General features: G+C 34.4%; 2 long non-coding RNA genes across 2 annotated transcripts; one reads left to right on the forward strand and one right to left on the reverse strand.

Moving 5' to 3' along the window:
- The first annotated feature begins 7,182 nt into the window (after positions 1–7,182).
- LOC106356146 lies at positions 7,183–8,505 on the forward strand. The gene is made up of 4 exons (XR_001271989.3): positions 7,183–7,504; positions 7,661–7,834; positions 7,957–7,985; positions 8,220–8,505. It is a non-coding gene; the product is annotated as an uncharacterized LOC106356146 (long non-coding RNA).
- On the reverse strand, positions 8,002–9,751 carry LOC125583980. The gene is made up of 2 exons (XR_007320992.1): positions 8,465–9,751; positions 8,002–8,341 (listed from the first exon to the last, which is right to left on the reverse strand). It is a non-coding gene; the product is annotated as an uncharacterized LOC125583980 (long non-coding RNA).
- Positions 9,752–22,844: the final 13,093 nt, after the last annotated feature.

Consider the following 22,844-nt stretch of genomic DNA (forward strand, 5'->3'; position numbering starts at 1 on the left):
TGTTTTTGTTTGGACAATGTCATTTTTTTTTATAAACACTATCAACTGATCCGGTCGGCCCCGTGAGGAACACACTTAGTGCTACAGAGTGGACAAGCCCGAAAGCGTACCACACTGCCTGACCCGGGATTGGAATACCTTCCGACTAATGCCAGGAGGTGGACCAATCATCTGTTATGGCTAGGGCCAGCTTAGGGCATGGGGCAAGGGGGCGTGGGCCCCGGGGCCCAAACATTTTTTAATAAAAATAATATTAAAGAGGGGCCAAAATTTTAAAAATAACTAAGGATAGATGCCCAAAAATTTTAAGTTGTCCATATATACATATAAAATAAAAACTAAAATAATTTTTTTCCCAAGGGCCCAATAATACCTTGAGCCGGCCCTGGTTATGGTGCACCATGTAAACCACTTGGGCCAAAGCCCAAGCCCAAGCCCAGACTGGTCAAGTAGTGATAATTTAGTTCCCAGGGAGAATCGAATCCAGGACTGATGTGGGTACACACCAAACCCCAAGAGATTGCCACTAGGCTACCACCACTTAGTTAGACAATGTCATATTTGATTTGGTTAGACAATGTCATATTTGATGGAGAAGCAAATACTATCCATTAAATACGAGTTGTTATGAACCAGATTGTGGATGACTCATAACCAATAGATTATGATTTGTAATCTTTCCATTTATCTATGACGGTGTAATCTCCTATATAAGGAACTTCTATGTTATGAATAAAGATAGACTTTTCCATTACTTTTATAACACGTTATCAGCACGATTGATCTCTAAAACCCTAAGCCAATACCCAAATTGAAAAACCCTAACGAACCCTAAACCCTAATCGCGTCTCTTATTCCCGCATCTGTTCCAACTCGCGTCCCCGATCAACTTCAGCCCAACGCGTTCCTGATCCTAGCTCATACGTTCGTGACCCGAGAGCAGCTCTAGCACGCGACCTCTTCCTCGTTCGCGACAGCATCAGACAGCTCGCGTCCCGTTCGTGTCCAGCTCGCGGCTCAAATCCTTTGGTGGTCCGATTCAACAATCATCTAAGGTTAGAAGGTAATTCAAAACCTAAGAACCCATAATCGAACATGGATTGATTGATAAAGAATGAAACCCTAAAAGCCTAATCTTTATGAATCAAAATCATAGGGTAATAGATCAAAAATCCTAATTGAGTAAATCGAAGCTCTAAAAGTTCGATACCCCAAACCCTAAATCATGTTCCTACATGATTAAAACCCCAAATCGGTTTTTACAAGTTAAAATACGATAAACCCTAACCCTATATCTATAAACCCTAAATAATATAAGTATTAGAATTAATTATACTATAATTATCAAATCACATATTAAAACCCTAATCGAATATTTTGAAATCAAAATTGTTTTCGGTTTTGATCGTTGAGGTTTTAAATCTGATTGAATCTGATGCTATGTTGCTAGAATTGTTTGACCGTTAAATTGATAGATTTATTTTCTCATCCTGCTTGGTTAATTGTTCTTCTGATTTAAAATTGTTTAAACCGACCAGCCTTTTAAAACATTGATTGAATCCGATAGGTTGCTATGCTTATATAATCCGATAGGTTGATAGATTGATTGAGGTTTACTTGTTTAAAATCCGAATGATCTGATTGCATGATTCTTGAGGTTTAATATCATCTGCTAGGATTGATAGTTTTGTAATCTGATATGTTTTAAATAAAAACCCTAAATAATCCGTATCATAGGTTATATTGATATGATTTGGATGTCTTTGAGAATTGATAATCCGTATGCTAGGTTGATAGATTCATGATACAATCTAATGTCTTGAGGTTTAAGATTGTATGCTAAGTTCGATTAAATTGATTGATCTGATTATATGTTTTTGAGGTTTGATAAATTCGGATACTAGATAAATTATTTACACATGGTTTATGCTAAATACCAATCAGCCTTGAAACTGATTCATTGAAATTCATGCTTGAAATCTATATTCTAGTATTTCTAAAATCAGCCTTGAAACTGATTCATTGAAATTCATGTTTGAAATCTATATTCTAGTATTGCTAAAATCAGCCTTGAAACCGATTCATTGAGATGCATGCTTGAAATCTATATTCTAGTATTGCTAAAATCAGCTTTGAAACTGATTTAGTGATTAATAAATCTTTTTACTATTCTTGCTAAAATCCATTGATTGTTAAACCCTAATTGCATGATTAATTGAATCTGTTTTTCCTAGTCTTGATAAACCATAATATTATGAGCACATAGAAATAGCATTGCTGAGACTTGCTAGAAATTGACTGATTGATTAAATGCCTTTAAGATTGATAGTCTCATTGTCCCCACAAGATTGAAATCCGAATTGATTGTTTTTAAGAGTAAGGCCGCATGAAAATTATACATAAATATTGAGTGATATATGATTTGAGATGTCAAAAATCAACCTGGATTTTGCTGCCCTAAATCTTTCTGGAGATAATTATTTACGGTGGGCATTGGATACAAAGATTATCCTAAAGTCAAAAAGACTTGGTGAATGTATCATATAAGGCAATAATGCCAATGTGAAAGATTGATACATGGCAATATTAATTATTAGCCATCATCTTATTAAGAGTCTCAAAGATCAATATCTGACTATAGAGAATCCTCTAGACCTTTGGACAGAGTTAAAAATCGAGATATGATCACCAAAGAATGGTTTTATTACCAAAGGCCCTATTTGATTGGAAGAATCCCAGAATCCAGGACTATAAGTCCGTGGATGAGTCTATTGCTAGCTGGGCAAAATAATGGATTATTGATGAGAAACAGTGAATTGAGATCTCCTGGATTAACCCCATTACATGATACCAATAAGGCCGCAGAAAAAAAAAGGTAACCACGTCCAGAATGATAGACCACACGGTCATGGCCGTGGAGGGTGGAAAGGACGTGGCCATGGCCACTATAACACATTTGGCCGTGGGAATCACTATGGCAGATGTCGTGGGTATCAACCCAATTTGAGCCATGGTCAAGGCAGTGGCCGTGATATATCCTTTAAACCACAAAGCTCAACCAAATCAGTGTGCCATAGATGTGGAATGGGGAACCATTGGGCTAAGATATGAAGGACTCCCAAACATTTTTGTGACCTCTATCAAAGAGAGTCTGAAAGGGAAGAATCCTGAAACCCACTTGGTCTATAAAGATGGTGAAAATAATTTCGAACATGATCAAGATGATCTTATGGAATATGAGACTTATGATTGTCTAAAAGAATCAAGTTGATAATCTGATTTCGACATCAAACTTGTGTGATTGCTTTGCTTGTATGCTTCCTCTGATTTTTATCTCCTTGAATTTATTTCTATTACATTGTCTGCTTAGATTAAATGAATGAATGATTTTTTTATATGAGTACACTGAAAAACACCAATATAAGTACTAAAGAAGGTATCACCAGTCTGAAAGAAGACTATGGCTAGGCTAATATATTATTGCCTAAGGGTATGCATCTATAAATCAGTGATGCCTTATATTCACTCAGCTCTAAGAGCAAGAGCAGCCTATTGAGTTTTAAAGATATAAGAATGAGTGGTTTCCATATTGAAACAATGGGCGAAAGAAACAAAGAGTTCCTTCAGATATATGTATAAAATCGCCCAAGGCCATAATAAGTCCTAAAGACTATACATGCATTCTCTACTGACCTAGACTATGCATTCTCTACTGACCTAGACTGTGCATAGATCAGTATGATAGAGGCTAAAAGCCTGCAAAAATATACGCTTTATGGCACGACCAGATTGGCCATCCTGGTCCAAACATGATCCAAAAATTGATATTCAAAAGGCACACATTAAAAGATAAGAAGATTTATCCCAAAGAATCTCACGTGTGTAGCATGTACACAAGAAAACTCATTAGGCCATCACCAGTAAAACGGCTACGAGCCCCTTTTTCATAAATAAAGACTATGTCTAGATAATACTGGTGAATACATGTCTCAAACGTTTAAATGATTATGGTATGTCCATGGGGGTAAGTGTGGACAATTCTGTGATATATGTCCATACCAAGAACGGCTTGGCCGAAATATTTTAAAACGCAAATAGCTGATTGATAGACCATAACTTATGAGGTCAAAACTCTCATTCACAGCTTGGGCCACACGAAATTTACATGCACCTAAGTTAATACGCATCAGGCCATTTAGTGAGCATAGATATCCCCTATCAGAATTATTAACGGGTCAAGAGCCAGACATACCCCATCATAAGACATTTGGATGTGCTGTCTATGTACTAGTTGCTCCACCACAGAGAACTAAGATGTGACCTCAAAAGGAGGATGGGGATATATGTTGGATATGATTCTCCCACAATAATAAAGTACTTTGAGCCAACTATGGGTGACTATATTTGAGGCCAGGTACACAGATTATTTTAAGACCAGGAGGAGAAAAATAATAAAGCTGGTAAAAAAATGGTAAAAGAAATAGAATGAAATCAACCATCAATGTCTTGGCAAGATCCTCGGACTAAAGAATGTGAAATAGACGTCCAAAGATTATACATTTACAAAACTAGCTAATCAAATGCCAAACACATTTGCTGACCCGAAAAAAGAATGACTAAGTCATATATAAACCAGCTTGTAAAGCACCAACGAATTTGATGTCCAAGAAGAGACACAGTCAAGTTGCTACAGAGTCTAGACAACGTATGAAACGTGGTAGACCAAATAGGTTCCAAATGATAAGAATCATCGGAAACAAAAGAAAGGTGCAGAGAATGATAATCAAAATCCAAATCCAAATCCGAGGTTACTAAGGATACCATCCCAGACATGGAGATAAGGCCGGTCGGCTCTAAGGTACAGGTACCAAACAATGTAGCTTGGGACGCCAAGCTGCAATGTATTACAGGTCCTGATAATAATGAATCTCAATCGATTATATCATGTCTGGAACATAATGGAACCAATAAGGAATGTCGACATAAGATGATTTATTTGCATACAAGGTAGCACTTGAATTTATGAATATAAGCGAGGATCATGAAACCACATCAATATAAGAGTGCACACTCGTAGAACAGATTGGATTGAATGAAAACGTGGGGCTAAATAGTTTAAGGAAAAAATGCGTATTTGGCCATATGATTAAGACGCCATATGATGTTAAAACCAGTGGATATAAATGAGTCTTGTGAGGAATAGAAATCGTGAGATATAAAGCTGATGTTGCATAAGGATTCTCTCAAAGACCAGTAATAGATTATGAGGAGACATACTCCCATGTGGTGGATGCAACTACTTTTAGATTTCTCATAAGTCTGGCTATATAAGAGAGAAAATTAGACTTGCAGCAAGTTGATGTAGTGACTGCATATTTATATGGTCCACTGGATAATGAAAGTACTATAGGGTATTGAGCTGAAAGAACAACAAGTTCTCGAGAACAATATTGATAATCATCAAAGTATATGATCTGAATATCCTAGGAACCTCTGGATACAATTTTCCAAACAGTTGAATATCTCAAGAAAGAATTTGAGATGAAAGATCTTGGAAAACAAAGTTTTGTTTGGGATTACAGCTTGAGTACACTAACAATGAAATCCTTGTGCATCAAATAGAATATTCAAAAAGGGTACTCAAGAGATTTAATATGGACCAGTCTCAGTACATGGGCGTGAGATCACTTTTTTTGGACCCATTCAGTCCAAAGGTGGACGATAAAGAAGTCCATTTAGTCCTGAGATGGACGATGCAAAAGTCTTGTTTTAGACACTGATATGATTGGTCCATAAGAAGGACGATGAAGAAGCCTTTGATTTTGGTTTATTTTATACTAACCAGCCCAAAGAGGGGTTATTTGGTTTTGTTGATTTGTTTTCAGACAGGTTATGTTTTACACATGGTGGTACACACATATCACAGCAACATCATCCAAGATTTCGTGTGTGTGTATTTGAGGTCGATGACTCAATATGTTCGATCAGATTGTGGCATGGCCGATGGTAAAGAAGAACCAACTATCATGTTCGAGGACGAAGTATATTCTGCCCAAGATCTTCATCACCCACGGATTGCAGAAAATTGGAGAGGTCAGTAGTGTCCAAATCATGGGGAGTAATGTGTGTTGTACTCTTTTTCCTTCACCATGGTTTTGTCCCAATTGGGTTTTTCTGGTAAGGTTTTAATGAGGCAACATTAAAGCGCATTACAAGCTCTAAATGGTTATGGCATCCAAAAGGGAGTGTTATGAACCAGATTGTGGATGACTCATAACCAAGAGATTATGATTTGTAATCTTTTCATTCATCTATGACGGTGTAATCTCATATATAAAGAACTTCTATGTTATGAATAAAAATAGACTTTTCCATTATTTTTATTATGAATAAAGATAGACTTTTCCATTATTTTTATAACACGAGTCAGATTATTCAAATTTATTGCAAATAATTAAAATTTCAACAACTAGACTGTTTACGTTTTTTAGAAGATATATACTCGTTGCTCAAAAAAAGAAGAAGATATATACTTAGTTTACCGCCTCTTGTAAAACGTCCATGCCTAGCCGAGTAATCGTTAGATAGGTGGTGAACATGATGAGACCTCCAATTCTGTTGAATAAAGTGTTGGACTGCACAAAACCCTGAACTGCATGGAATTGGAAAATGCGGTTGTATAATAAACATAACTATATAACCGATTAATTGGTTTAAATTTTTTTGGTCTAAATTCACAATTACATATCTATTTGTTCAGCCAAAAATAGTTAGTCATAAACCAATTAACCTAAATATTATTATCACAACCAATTAACCTAAATTATGCAGATCATGGAGAAAAATAGTCTTCATAATGGAGAAAAATGGTTACAAGAGATCTTCGGCATGGTGCATGGCGTATCATCGAACATGGATCTCATAGGGCGGCTCGGAGTGACGCAGTCAGACGTGTATTTTCATATGGTGGTTGAATTATCGGCTGTAGAATCGTTTATGTAACATTTCTCAGCGTTGTAATAATATAATTAATCAGACGTTGAAAAAAAAAAAAAATCTAATCTATTAATTTAGAGTCCTATTTAAATTTTATCGTGACGTGTTTTTCAGTGAACATTTAGGGACTAAATATTAAACCACGCTTCATATATAATCTTACAATAAAGTTTTTTTTATCAACCTAATAATAACCCTAAAATAAATAGTAACATTAATAATCTTTTGATTTCCTCTTTGATTATTTGTATGAATTTTGAAATCAGGAAACCCTAATTTCAGTTTATGGGTTGTGTATCGAAAGAGAAGAAGATATCTTAATTCTTGCTGAAGATCTTTTTGTTTTCTTAACTCCTCTTGATTTTGGGGATTTTGTGGCCGTAGGCGTATTCTTTTTGTTTTCTTATTGTGTATTGTTGCAGGAAAGTGTGAAGACTGCGCATCTTCAATTGTCATATGAGTCAAGGATATGATTCGGCAATTGGGACAATAAATTCTTCTAAGCTTGGTGGGTATTGCTGAAGATTAAATCTTTAGATCTTATTTTTGTCACAGAATGTTAAGCTTTCAATTTCTTTACAGAAGATCAAGTGAACGATGAAAAATGTTTGTTACATGCTCTGCTTTTTGGCTTATGCAACTTTTTAATGGTTTTCTTCGTTAGATCTTCTTGGAAGTGTAGCTCCCTATGTGCTGTATGGAACTAATAGATAGAGGCTTAGTGGGTCTGCTCCTAGAACGTTTTCGAATCACCGCTTGACGTATTTAGAACGTCCTTACACAAAAAAAACATTGGCTGCTCTCTCCTCGAGAAAGACCCGAACTTTGTTCATAATCTGTGAGTCTATACATTCTAATTACTGCTCTGTTTTATCTGTTTTTTTTAAATGGACATTCAAGCAATATAACAATATAAGGTTGGGTCATGAATGAATTTCTTCTTTGGTTTTTTCTTTGCAGGTAATTTGAAAAAGGAAAACTAAAAATGGGTAAGAGAAGAACAAGTATGGTTATTAGACTATCTTCATCACATATATTTTTTAGAACAAGTATAGTGTGTTGTGATTATCACGCCTTTGATGAATTCAAAACTGACAATGGGTTTTTGTTATACATTTCATTATAAGCCCCATAAGGTTAAGAAATGGTTTGGTAAGTCCAGGACGTTGGATGTTACCAATTCTGGTGTAGCTGATTCCTAACAATACTTTTTGTGGTGCCAGAGACCAAATTAAAGAAGATCGAGGATGAAAAGAGCAGACATATTTACTTTGTGGCTATTGCAACTGTTGCAGCTGCTCAAGTCGTTGCTGAAGTTGTTCGTCTCACTGCTTATCATGTTTCCCTGGAAATCAAAGAAAGATGTTGCATATATCAAGATTCAGACAGCGTTTAGAGTATATGGTATATAGAGTAACTATCAAGTTTGGTTTGGTAATTGAAAAGATTGATTCTTTTTTCTTGTTACCATTTTAAAGCAAGAAGAGCATTGTGTGCTTTGAGAGGCCAGAACTGAGTTTTCTGAAGAACCAAAAATCCAAAAGAGACAAAAGGCTTCTCAATCATCAAAAGACAATGTTTCAAAAATCGGATTGACCCGATGCTGGGATTCAACCACGAACTGTAGTCAGATTGTATTTTAAAATTATTGAACTGGATTAAACTATTAAAATCTAGATTTTATATAAAGTTACTTAATATTTCTAATATTTTATATTTGATTATACTGATATTCTAAAAAAACACTGTTGTTAACTAAACTTAAACTAAACCCAAACTCATAATTCATATATTTTTTTGATAGTAGAAGTTACAACTAAACGAGAACCAAACAAAAAACCAAAAAAAATACAATCTGGAAACGAATCAAAACCTACACCATACCTAAACATATTAGTGATATATTAATAAATTTGTCAACAAAAAATAATCACGCTCTTTCAAAGCGCGGATTCTATCCTAGTTATACTTTATTTTCAAGATCGAACCAATATATTTATGTGTCTCTTTTGAGTAAATTATACTTATATTTTGTATTTTTCATTAAATTTTAATTGAAAGAATTATAATTATATTTAATGATCTAATCTAATATTTATTTACAAATTCTTAAGAATGTTATTCTACACATAAAATTTCTTATACATAAATTTTCTTGTACTATATGTACAAACGAGATATTCCCTATACTTTTTATGAGAGACGATTTGCCAAGTGATCTCAATACATTGATTTTGAAAAGATGATGACATGACAAACTAACAATAATGAAATGACGTAAAAGTAATTGTGACATAAACATTTAAATTTAATGTTAATTTATATTTTTGATAATTTTTAGAATATGGTAATAAATTATAAATCATCATTAATATACGATAAATAATATAAAAGTAAATATAGAAATAGAAATATAATAAATTTTAAAATTTTAAAATTTTCAAAATATTATTAATTATTATATAATTTTTATTAATAAAACAATTCTTCCTAATTTTATGCATTTTTTAAATTGTAATTTACTAATCTTAATACAATTAGTTACTTTTTAATATTTACAAATTTTAGAAATATTATTTGTTTTACGTTTTGATAGTAATATAACTAACAAAATTTTTTCTTAATTTTATCGAATTTGATTTAATATATTTTAACCAAAAATAAATTAAAAATATTTCAAAGATTATAATTTTAAAATATACATATATATTATTAAATATAAAGTTATATAAAAATACTTAATTTATCTTAATTTTTACATATAATTAAAATAAAATTTAAAATTAAATATGGTAATAAAATAATTAAATCACTAAATTAACAAAATTTTATTTCTAAATATTAAACTTTTATTTCTTTACATGATGCAGGAAAACACCTACTTATACAGACAAAAATATAAAAAAAAACAATTTGATGTTATTAACCAGATTGTGGATGGCTCATAACCAAGAGATTATGATTTGTAATATTTTCATTTATCTATGACGGTGTAATCTCCTATATAAGGAACCTCTATGTTATGAATAAAGATAGACTTTTCCATTACTTTCACAACACGATTGATCTCTAAAACCCTAAGCTAAAATATCGACCATAAACCCTAAATCTCTCTTCATTGCTAAAACCCTAATCTCTATCGATCACCTCTCTTTGATCATGACCCTGATCTGTATTCGACCACTGATCTCAACAAGATCGATCTGTGGACTGATCTCTGCAAGTTTCAGTACGCCTCAATTATTCCAGATTGTACGATCAGCCTGTTCCAGTCCGTGATCAAACTGTTCCAGATCTACGAGTTCTTTGACTGCAAGTACCAGCTCGCGTACCAACGATCCCGATCATCTCAACCTAAGCTAAGTTTTCGATCTCTATCTGAATCTCCATCGATCTCTCTCTCTCTATCGATAAACCCTAATCACTTTCGATCTCAACTTGTACCCGATCTCAGCTCGCGGACTGCAAGGAAACAGTTTGGACCAGTCCGCGTAAGGTTCCAGTTTGTACCAGTCCACGTAACCTCATTCTCTTGGTGGTCCATTCAACCCATCAAAGGTTAAAGGTATACCTAAACTCTAAGAACCCAGAATCGAATGAACTAATGTTCAAAGTGAAACCCTAAAATCTGTAAACCCTAAATTACGTGTGCATGGATTGTTTTATTTGATTGATTGAATGTTTCTTTAAGGTTTAAATCCGTGTGAGTTAGGATTGATAGTTTTTATAACCTGATTGAATGATTTGAGGTTTAATATTGCATGTTAGAATATGTTATAATACAAACCCTAATTCGAATTGATAAACCCTAAAATAGAATCCGTGTATTGCATAATCCGAATTGAATGTTTTGAGGTTTCATATTATACTAGGTTGATAGTTTCCTGATATAATCAACTGTTCTGAGGTTTAAGATTATTTGCTAGAAGATGATTAATTGATAAAACCCTAATTTTGAATTGAAACCCTAAACCCTAATTTGCGTATTCCTAAAATCAGATTGCTTGATTCCATCTTGCTAATATCAGCCTTGAAACTGATAAATATCAGCCTTGAAACTGATTAATAAAATTGATAGAATCAGCCTTGAAACTGATTGTTTTGGTTTTTCATGATTGAAACCCTATTTTTGGATCGAAACCCTAAATTGTGTAATGCTTGAATCCGTTTGATTATTTTTGATTATTGATCCAATTGCTAGTCTTGATAAAACCTAATTGAATCTGATTGTTAGTCTAGGTAAATCTCATACCTGAAACTGATTGATTAATTGCTAAACCTTGATTGAATGTTTTAGTATTACCCTTGCACATATAGAATCCGATTGCTAAGAATGAGTGTATCATATCTACTTGGCCGTGTGGCCAGTTTGCATCATATATCATCCTGACCAACATGTTTATGTTATGCGCATGATCTGATTATTATCACCTTTGCATGATCTGATTGTTTTAAGTTGAGGTTCCATAATTCCACTCCTGTTCATATAGAATCAGTATTCTAGGTTTGCATTATAACCATATGGCTGCATGAAAACATGTAGAAATTGTTTGTTTGGTCGATACCCTTGCTTGATAAATCTCTGTGACTTATTATGCATCATATATCACTTTGGCTGTGTGGCCTTATTGCATTATATCACCTTTGGCCGTGTGGCTTGTTTGCTTATTAGAAATGTATTGACTTGATAGCATGTCTTGTTTATGGCCGTATGTTAAATATTTTATGAGATCTAAAATTGATTGATATATGATTTGAGATGTCGAAAATCAACTTGGATTTTGCTATCCTAAATATCTCAGGAGATAATGATTTGAAATGGGCACTGGATACTGAGTTTATCCTAAAGTCAAAGGACTTGGTGAATGAATCACAAAATGCGATAATGCCAAATGAGAAAGATTAATACAGGGAATATTAATTATTAGCCATCATCTTATTAAGAGTCTCAAAGATCAGTATCTGACTATAGAGAATCCTCTAGACCTTTGGACAAAGTCAAAAAATCGAGATATGATCACCAAAGAACGGTGTTATTACCAAAGACCTTATTTGATTGGAGGAATCCCAGAATCCAGGACTATAAGTCTGTGGATGAGTCTATTGCTAGGTAGGTAAAATAATGGATTACTGATGATAAACAGTGAATTGAGACCTCCTAGATTAACCCCATTACCTGATACCAATAAGGGCGCAGAAAAAAAAAGAAGGTAACTACGTCCAGAATGATAATGATAGACCACACGGCCATGGCCGTCGAGGGTGGAAAGCACGTGGCCATGGCCACTATACCACATTTGGCCGTGGGAATCACTATGGCAGAGGCCGTGGGTATCAACTCAATTTGAGCCATGGTCAAGGCAGTGGCCGTGGTATATCCTTTAAACCACAAAGCTCGACAAGATCAGTGTGCCATAGATGTGGAATGAGAACCATTGGACTAAGATATGAAGGACTCCCAAACATTTTTGTGACCTCTATCAAAGAGAGTCTGAAAGGGAAGAATCCTGAAACCCACTTGGTCTATAAAGATGGTGAAAATAATTTTGAACATGATCAAGATGTTCTTATGGAATATGAGACTTATGATTGCCTAAAAGAATCAAGTTGATAATCTGATTTCGACATCAAACTTGTGTGATTGCTTTGCTGGTATGCTTTCTCTGATTTTTATCTCCTTGAATTTATTTCTATTACATTGTCTGCTTAGATTAAATGAATGAATGATTTTTCTATATGAGTACACTGAAAAACGCCAATATAAGTACTAAAGCAGGTATCGCCAGTCTGAAAGAAGACTATGGCTAAGCTAATATATTATTGCCTAAGGGTATGCATCTAGAAATCAGCGATGCTTTATATTCACCCAGCTCTAAGATCAAGAGCAACCTATTGAGTTTTAAAGATATAGGAATGAATGGTTTCCATATTGAAACAATGGGCGAAGGTAACAAAGAGTTCCTTCAGATATATGTATAAAATCGCCCAAAGCCATAATAAGTCCTAAAGACTATACCTGCATTCTCTACTGACCTAGACTATGCATAGATCAGTATGATAGAGGCTAAAAGCCTGCGAAAATATACACTTTATGGCACGACCGGATTGACCATCCTAGTCCAAACATGATGCGAAAATTGATATTCAAAAGGCGCACATTAAAAGATAAGAAGAGTTATCCCAAAGAATCTCACGTGTGTAGCATGTACACAATGGAACGTACACAATGGAAACTCATTAGGCAATCACAAGTAAAACGGCTACGAGCCCCTTTTTCATAAATAAAAACTATATGTCTAGATAATACTGGTGAATACATGTCCCAAGCGTTTAAATGATTATGGTATGTCCATGGGGGTAAGTGTGGACAATTCTATGATACATGTCCATACCAAGAACGGTTTGACCGAAATCTTTTAAAACGCAAATAGCTGATTGATATACCATAACTTATGAGGTCAAAACTCCTATTCACAGCTTGAGCCACACAAAATTTACATGCACCTAAGTTAATACGCATCAGGCCATTTAGTGAGCATAGATATCCCCTATCACAATTATTAACGGGTCAAGAGCCAGACATACCCCATCATAAGACATTTGGATGTGCTGTCTATGTACTAATTGCTCCACCACAGAGAACTAAGATGGGACCTCAAAAGGAGGATGGGGATATATGGTGGATATGATTCTCCCACAATAATAAAGTACTTTGAGCCAACTATGAGTGATTATATTTGAGGCCAGGTATACAGATTGTTTTAAGACCAGGATGAGAAAAAAATAATAAAGCTGGTAAAAGAATGGTAAAAGAAATAGAATGGAATCAACCATCAATGTCTTGGCAAGATCCTCGGAATAAAGAATGTGAAATAGACGTCCAAAGATTATACATTTACAAAGCTAGCTAATCAAATGCCAGACACATTTGCTGACCCGAAAAAGAATGACTAAGTCATATATAAACCATCTTGTAAGCACCAACGAATTTGATGTACAAGAAGAGACACAGTCAAGTTGCTACAGAGTCTATACAACGTATGAAACGTGGTGGACCAAATAGGTTCCAAAAGATAAGAATCCTCGGAAACAAAAGAAAGGTGCAGAGAATGATAATCAAAATCCAAATCCGAGGTTACTAAGGAAACCATCCCAAACATGGAGATAAGGCCGGCCGTCTCTAAGGTACAAGTACCAGACAATGTAGCTTGGGACGCCAAGCTGCAAAGTATTAAAGGTCCTGATAATAATGAATCTCAATCGATTATATCATGTCTGGAACATAATGGAACCAATAAGGAATGTCGACATAAGATGATTTATTTGCATACAAGGTAATACTTGAATTTATGAATATAAGCGAGGATCATGAACCCACGTCAATATAAGAGTGCGCACTCGTAGAACATATTGGATTGAATGGAAAAGTGGGGTTACATAGTTTAAGGAAGAAAGACGTATTGGCCATATGATGAAGAAGCCATATGATGTTAAAACCAGTGGATATAAATGGGTCTTGTGAGGAATAGAAATCGTGAGATATAAAGCTGATGTTGCGCAAAGATTCTCACAAAAACCAGTAATAGATTATGAGGAGACATACTCCCATGTGGTGGATGCAACTACTTTTAGATTTCTCATAAGTCTGACTATATAAGAGAGAAAATTAGACTTGCAGCAAGTTGATGTAGTGACTGCATATTTATATGGTCCACTGGATAATGAAAGTACTAGAGGGTATTGAGCTGAAAGAACAGCAAGTTCTCAAGAACAATATTTATAATCATCAAAGTATATGATCTGAATATCCTAGGAACCTCTGGATACAATTTCCCAAACAGTTGAATATCTCAAGAAAGAGTTTGAGATGAAAGATCTTGGAAAACAAAGTTTTGTTTGGGATTACAGCTTGAGTACATTAACAATAAAATCCTTGTGCATCAAATAGTATATACAAAAAAGGGTATTCAAGAGATTTAATATGGACTAGTCTCACCCATTATCTAGTACATGGGCGTGAGATCACTTGTTTTGGACACTGATCCATTCAGTCCAAAGGTGGACGATAAAGAAGTCCATTTAGTCATGAGATGGACGATGCAAAAGTCTTGTTTTAGACACTGATATGATTGATCCATAAGAAGGACGATGAAGAAGCCTTTGATTTTGGTTTATTTTATACTAACCAGCCCAAAGAGGGGTTATTTGGTTTTGTTGATTTGTTTTCAGACAGGTTATGTTTTACACATGGTGGTACACACATATCACAGCAATATCATCCAAGATTTCGTGTGTGTGTATTTGAGGTCGATGACTCAATATGTTCGATCAGATTGTGGCATGGCCGATGGTAAAGAAGAACCAACTATCATGTTCGAGGACGAAGCATATTCTGCCCAAGATTTTCATCACCCACGGATTGCAGAAAATTGGAGAGGTCCAAGAGACCTTTAGTAATGTCCAAATCAGGGGGAGTAATGTGTGTTGTACTCTTTTTCCTTCACCATGGTTTTGTCCCAATTGGATTTTCCTGGTAAGGTTTTAATGAAGCAACATTAAAGCACATTACAAGCTCTAAATGGTTATGGCATCCAAGGGGGAATGTTATGAACCAGATTGTGGATGACTTATAACCAAAAAATTATGATTTGTAATCTTTCCATTATCTATGACGGTGTAATCTCCTATATAAAGAACCTCTATGTTATGAATAAATGTAGATTTTTCCGTTACTTTCACAGCATTTGAGTATTACCCAAAAATTTTCCATCTATATTATTAAAAGAGAAGTATCCATTTGAAAATGTTCTTACTTCATTAATTAAATTTTTTTTTTTTTTTGTCTTTCTCAGTTGCATTTATGAAATATCCTAAAACGAATAAAACTGCCTAATTTATTACTTGTCTTTTCAGTTACATTAATGAAATATGCTTAAATGAATTTAAACTTCCTATTTTATTGTTTGTCTTTTTCAGTTAGCTTAATGAAATATCCTTAAATAAATTTGGACATAATGTCATTTAATCAACCAAAACAACTCATGAGTTATCCTTACGTGCATAATTTTAATAATGGAGATTTTTAAAAACGTGCATCATTAAAATGTTACCTAAAAGATGCAGCACTAATATGTAACATGCATCAATAAAACTAGAATTTGACTCACACAATTGTACGGATATTATTTTCAGTTGATTAAATTTAAAAATAATTATTTATTCAAAAAATATTTAAGAATGACTATGTTTTTAAAAATTATATGGTATTATTTGCTCATTACTCATTTGTCATTTGATAAATTGTTAGAAAGAAAATTTTAGCATAATATAATTCAGTTGTCATTTCCTAAATTTATGGTTTTTATTTATATTTTTTATTTTTTATTATTTAGTTACAATATTTTCATTTTATATTTGAAAGATAAATGAATTTTCTTCCAAACAATATTTTTGTAAATGTGTTTTTTAAAAAATAATCAATTAAAATTGTTATTATCATTGAATATCATTATTTTTGACATAATTTGAGTTTTCGTTTACATCAAAACTTATCATATCTTAGGATAATTTTAATTTAAAATGGAATTTTCATATTTTTCAAACAAATTCAAAAATATTTTTTTAATATTTTTTTATAATTGTTAAAAAAATATTGAGTTGCATTTCAAATAAAAAGGTAAAGATATTAAAAATATTCTAATTAAAATATGTAAAATTTAATATAGTTTTAAGGAAATGGTCAAAATAAAAAAAAATTACACATAAAATAATCATGATTTTTGTTAATTGGGCAAATCATTATTTATATGATATCGCACAAGAAAGAAAAATTTCTGTTTTTAAAATTATATAATTAACTCTATACTCATTTTTTGATATTTTTTATATGATATCACACATTCGTAAAAAAATAGATAGTTTAAGATGCAAAAAAAAATATTTACTTAATGAATATAATATAAACGAATATTACAAATACATTATTTAATAAAATAAATAATTAAAAACTGAAAATTCATATTCGCGCTGATCATGGTCTAGTTTTTCAATAAATGCATAGGATTTGGTACATCGTATATGTAGCGCCTATCAAATATCTGACGAGAATTCCACGTAGGCCTTGTATTCCTATCATCTCCCTTACAAAAATGTTTGAACATGAAGTTACTTATTTTCCTATATAAATAGGTAAACTTGATTTAATATAGGAAGGTTATTGAGAAAAGATCTTTATCAACATCCCTAATATATACATACTCCTAGACTTCTCGGGTCAGAGAAAGGCACAATAACGCAAAACGGTTGATGATGAGCTGAGGTTCGTTGGGTACGGCACCAAAAGGATGAGAGTAGCCATTAGGCTGAAAAAATGTTTTTAAATTTTGATTTGATATGATTTGATTTATTTTTATTTTTATTTTATTTGTACATATCGAATCAGATATCTTGTTTAAAATATAAAAATCTTGATATTCGGACACTGAATATCCGAAATGCTACAGATCAAATTAAATCTGATAACTGATTTTTGGACGAAAAATATCATAACACGAATATCTCTAAAACTCTGGATATTCGATTAGTGTTCGTAGTTATATACTTATTGCCCACATCCATGATGGAAGAAATGATCTTTCTCTTGTCTTTTTTGTTAAATGAAAGGAAATAAATGGTATTTATGTTGTTTTAAGCATACTTATGGAATTTTCACTCTGCCTGCAATGATGAGTATAAGAAATGGTCTTCGGTGCACTCTGAATCTGCTGTGGATGGTTCATAATAGTACTTTCCAAAATGAGTCCATTCTGTAAAACAGGATCAACAACACGAAGTTGAAACAGGATGGAGAGCGCAAGCGATGAAACTTAGAGATCAAGGGTCTGATCGATAAGTTAGTAACGTGTTCTCGAAGGTAGTTCAAAAACAAGATCAAAGGGCGCGAATACTCTTTGCAGTGCTTGTTAAAGCTTCGAAGTGATTGGTCGATTCAACTTGGCCGATGGCGGGTTGGACGATGCTGGTTTGGTTGTTTTGATGCTCGGAATCGTCTGTTCGAGAGATTGAATGATCCTTTCCAAGAAGCTTGTCGTGTAATTCTATTAAAAATGAAGTCAACTTTCGATGAAGTCTACTATGAAAAGTTAAAAGTTAAGTTAAATTTAAAACTAACCTGTTTTACGTTGACGGTTTAGCAAGTTTACCTAATTTTTTGTTTTTGTTTTCATAGGTAAAGACGTAGATTTCTAGGGAAGTCTACTAAAAAAAATTATTTTAGTCCATTACAAAACTAACCTGTGTGTTGACAAGTAGACCGCATCGTAAGTCTACACATATGCGTAGACATACAAAACAGTCTACAATCGCGACACAAATCTGAAAATGACGAAAACAATGTAAAAGTTACTTTTTCCGGTGTAAAAATCGTTTCCACTTTTTTCTACCGCCCAAGCTCCAAATTTGAGCAAAAAGAAGCACCTGTGACGATTCACAACTGAATAAACTCGAAAATATGAAATGTGTGCTTATGAAAATGAAAGTTATGTGAGTTTTTAGATGAAAATTGAGAGAAAATGAGAGGAAATGAAGATTTGTTGGTTTAGAAAGAGAAAAAGTAGTTAGATTTTGAATTCTTGAGCTTTTAAGAGTTCATAATGGTAGTTTATGGTAGTTAGAAAATTGATGATAATTGCATTGTTGAAAATAAGAAGAAATGTTTAGGGTGTAATTTGTTTTTGTAATTTTTGAAATAATTGAGAAATTAAATAATAATGACAATTCTGTAATTATTTCGAAAACATATGGAGGGTTTGGAAAATTTATGGGTGAATAATAATGACAAAAAAAGAAATTAGTTTTAGTATTACTTGAAATTTTAAGTTGTTTTTGAAAACCTCCCTAAGAATAAAAGCAATATTTAACCAAAAAAATAATAATAAAGCAATAATTTTAAGGCAAGTAGAATTGTCTCTCGTAAAATCGTCTGTAATATTTCTCATAGTTTGTAATAGCATAATTATCTAGCGTTAAAAACAAATCGAGCAAGAGAAAAACGCAAGGTTTAACCATACTCTATGGACATATTAATTAGTAGTCTATTAAGTAAGTCTCTCTAACACAAAATTATATTAATATTAAGTCTTGTTGATATTTTAAAAACTTGAAATATCCAGACAAAAGTTTCTCAACTAGATAAGACTATTAATGTTACAATTATAGTTGAATGGCCCCATTTGCCACATGTTTCCGTTCTTCTCGAAAAAGCACATGTCACAGGTCCTCCATATTTGACTTTTCGATCAAATACGTATTCAAAATTCTGTAATGAGTAATCTCGTCGTGATTTGGAAGTTAAAAATATGTAGATCTTTTGCTCAAAAAAAAAAAAATGTAGATCTATTATTTGCATTTCTCTCTTTTCTAGTTAGTTAAAGAAACTAAAATTAGAGATGTTCATGTATTTCCATTAATAAGCATCTCAGCTAACTTCTAGTGTTAAACAGAAAAATACTGCTTCAAAACTCTGGTCACTGTGACAAACCTTTTTCAAAAAAAAAAAAAAAGCTCTGATCACTGTTTCTAAAACCCATAGTGGATTACATATCGGGTCATTGGATTTTTAAATAATAAGTTTTTCCTAAAACCCATAGCGGATTAAATATCGGGTCATCGGATTTTCCAGTTGGACCGCAACCGAACCATGGCAAATACCACAACGGGCCTATATACAAGACTGATAGAATAGTAGTATCAACATGGTCGGATATCTCCAATCTCTACATATCAAAGCCGGAATTGGTTAACATTCTGAGGTAGATGCGCCCACTGGTTAAGTGGCTTCAGAATATAAAGGCACCGAAAGCATTCAGGAACCAAAACCAGTGGTATAAATTTCACAACGAGCATGGTCAATTTCACAATGAACACGGTCACAAGACAGAGGATTGCATCTGGCTGAAGATGGAAGTCAACGAGCTATTAAAGAAAGGCTACCTTCGGAAATTCCTTGTCGATAAAGCCAAGAATCCCCTTAATAACAAGGAGGGGAATAACCAACTAAGCGGAACTGCTCCGGCCTCCCCAACTTGACACGATAGATGATCAGCTTGATATCTGGCGGTTCAAAAGAAAGCGGAATCACATATGTGGTTACAAAGAAGAACACCAAAAACGTCAAGAACGGGTCGAGAAACCGGGAAGCCAAAACGCTTGCTCCTGGAAACTGGCGAAATAAGTTTCACAACCAAGGAACAGAAAATAATCCTGGCTCCCCATCAATACACCTTTATCATTTCTCTCATGGTGGCAAATTTTTTGGTGATGAGAATACTACTGGACAATGGGAGCTCTAATAGTAACTCCCTTATTCTTATGAAACCTTATAGTCAGTGTGGGAACCGAAATTCACACCGTCGATTTCCGTCTAAATTAGGAAACTAGGAAAACCCTAATTTCTCAGAGGTCCCGGATCTCTGCGGAGCCAACGACAAGTGACCAAATAGATGCAAAAAATATGAAAAGATAACAAAACGAGTTTAGAAAAAATAGATCTTCATTTCGGATCCGCGTAAGAGCGTTGCAATTATTACAAAAGACTTAAAAACTTCGGCCGCAAGAGCTGTCAGCGAGTTCCCTAGTTTTAACGACCAAAAACCTTAAACCTAGTTGAGTCGCAGCTCGATAATCAACAAACGAAAAAGATAAAAGGTTTTGATTGATTTCGGACTGAACCTTATGAAAGGCTGCCTACGTACTCCTTTCGAGGATCAAGCCAAACGTAGTTCGATTGAATGAGTAGAACAAGAGATCGAACCGCCTTTGCGAGTTCGTCTAGTAATCGAGTGCAAGTCATAGAAACAGAACATGTCGAGAGTAATGCCTAAAGTTTCTAAGTGCTGAATTTTCTTCCTCTTTTTGCCTCTCGCCTAGGACTCCTTATATACTCTCTCCTAGGTCGGTTTATGCTTTTTCCCTTATGCCCTTAACCCGTCATAGCTCAAAAATGGAGATATTCCATTTTTCCCGATCTTCGTGATTATCTGCGGAAACTTGACATTTATCCGCGGAAACATGACATTTATCTTGCCTTGCGAACCAAGCATGAACCATCATAGGATTTATGGGCTTTACCTTAAGAAATCGTAAGTGGGCTTCGAGTCGCGTTTTAGGTCTCTTTGGGCCGTCTTTCGACTCGAAACGTTCATTACGGTTTCGTTGATAAAAACAAACTTCCCGCGGTTTTTATCGTAAAGTTTGACTGATGACTCCGATCGATAAGGAACAAGGAGTGGTTAAGCCGTGGTCTACGGGAGATATCATTAAAGAGTAGACGTAAATGCATGGACTCGTGTCATATCGACGTTTGGGAGAGTCCGGTCGCTATGTAGCGATTGAGATGCGTACGTGCTCGGTTGCTACGTAGTGACCGAGCTTGGCTTGTGCGTGGTACGATGGCCATACTTGACCATGTCTGTGGCCGATTTGAATACTTGTCCGTTGCTTTCGGACAATCGGTGTTTTTAGTTTTTAGTTTTTAGGGGTTCGATTGAAATTGAAACAAGATTTTACCACAAAACTCTTCGTAAAGATTCTTTTTCGAAGAGTAACTTTCGTAAAAAATGTCCATACTGATTGTTACGGAGATTTGGATGTTAACTTCGTCGTGACCGTTTTTGACCCCAACAGTTAGCCCCCCAGCCCGTTAGAATCGTGGATAGTTGATGAGATTCTAGCGTGTGGTTAGACGAGTTAGGCAAGATAGGCATGTTGGATGAAGTTCATATCCGAAGATTCGTAGACAAACATTGACGAAGAAAAACTTATGCATATAGAGAAAAGTTTTTTTTTTTTGTTTTTTTTTTATTGGGGCTGCGCCTTATGAAGGCTTCCTACGTACCCTTGTCGAAGGGACCAAACCTTTCGTAGTTTATCTTGGAGTTAAGATGCTTACGATCTGTTTTCCAATGAGACATTTACGGTTTAGTTATGTTGCCGTTGATGGCATTTTGTAGTGGACCTTTGCCGGCCTCGAGATTAGCCTTGTTGGCTGTTTTATTTGGCCAAGTGTGGTCGTATTTATGTTTTCGGAACTGAAAGCGTGTGGTTTCGAATCCCAGCCGTTTTGCGACTTTTTAATAAATTGTGTTTTGTGTTTTAAGAGCATTTTTGTATTCGTGTGAGTGTAGAGGGAAGATTATGAGTTGTCATCTCATATCTAACCCTTTGTGGATCGTTGTATTCGCTGTTCATTTTAGATGAGAATGTACGAAAATTTTTCTTTTCGGAAATTCATGAACGTTGGAATACAAGCAAAGAGACATATTTTGGGATCTCGTATCTTTCGATATCATGCCTAAAGATGTCAGAGACCAATGCGGTGGGTTTAGGGCAAGACCTAGGTTTACTTTTGGTTTTAGGGGGTGCGATGACTAATTCGGCTTACATATCCCGTTACAGTTTTAACCTTATTCCATACCAATTTAAAGTCCGCGATAGGTTCTCGGCTTATACGACTTGTATGGTTGGAACCGAACATCTCTCCAAGGACAATTTCTAAGTCTCCTGAAAGTGCTGACCAAAATTTTGGATTTCTTTTATAGCGCTATTACCCTTGTGTCGGGTGTATGAGAGCTATCTCTATGAGATGGCTAAGTCTGTTTAGGACAGTTAAGAGTTTGTTGTGATCAGCAATCCGGGTCGATTTAGAGATGACGCTAGGGACTGTGATTTGGTTGTTTCCTGGTTGACGACTTGGATTATGTCGGTTTTGAGAAAATCACTAGAAACGAATCGGTTTTAAGACGACCTTCATGTCTCTAGTTTTTTTCTCTCTTTAGGAAGTGATCTGGATA

This window comes from Brassica napus, chromosome C3 (assembly GCF_020379485.1).
Source record: "Brassica napus cultivar Da-Ae chromosome C3, Da-Ae, whole genome shotgun sequence".
Lineage (NCBI taxonomy): Eukaryota > Viridiplantae > Streptophyta > Magnoliopsida > Brassicales > Brassicaceae > Brassica > Brassica napus.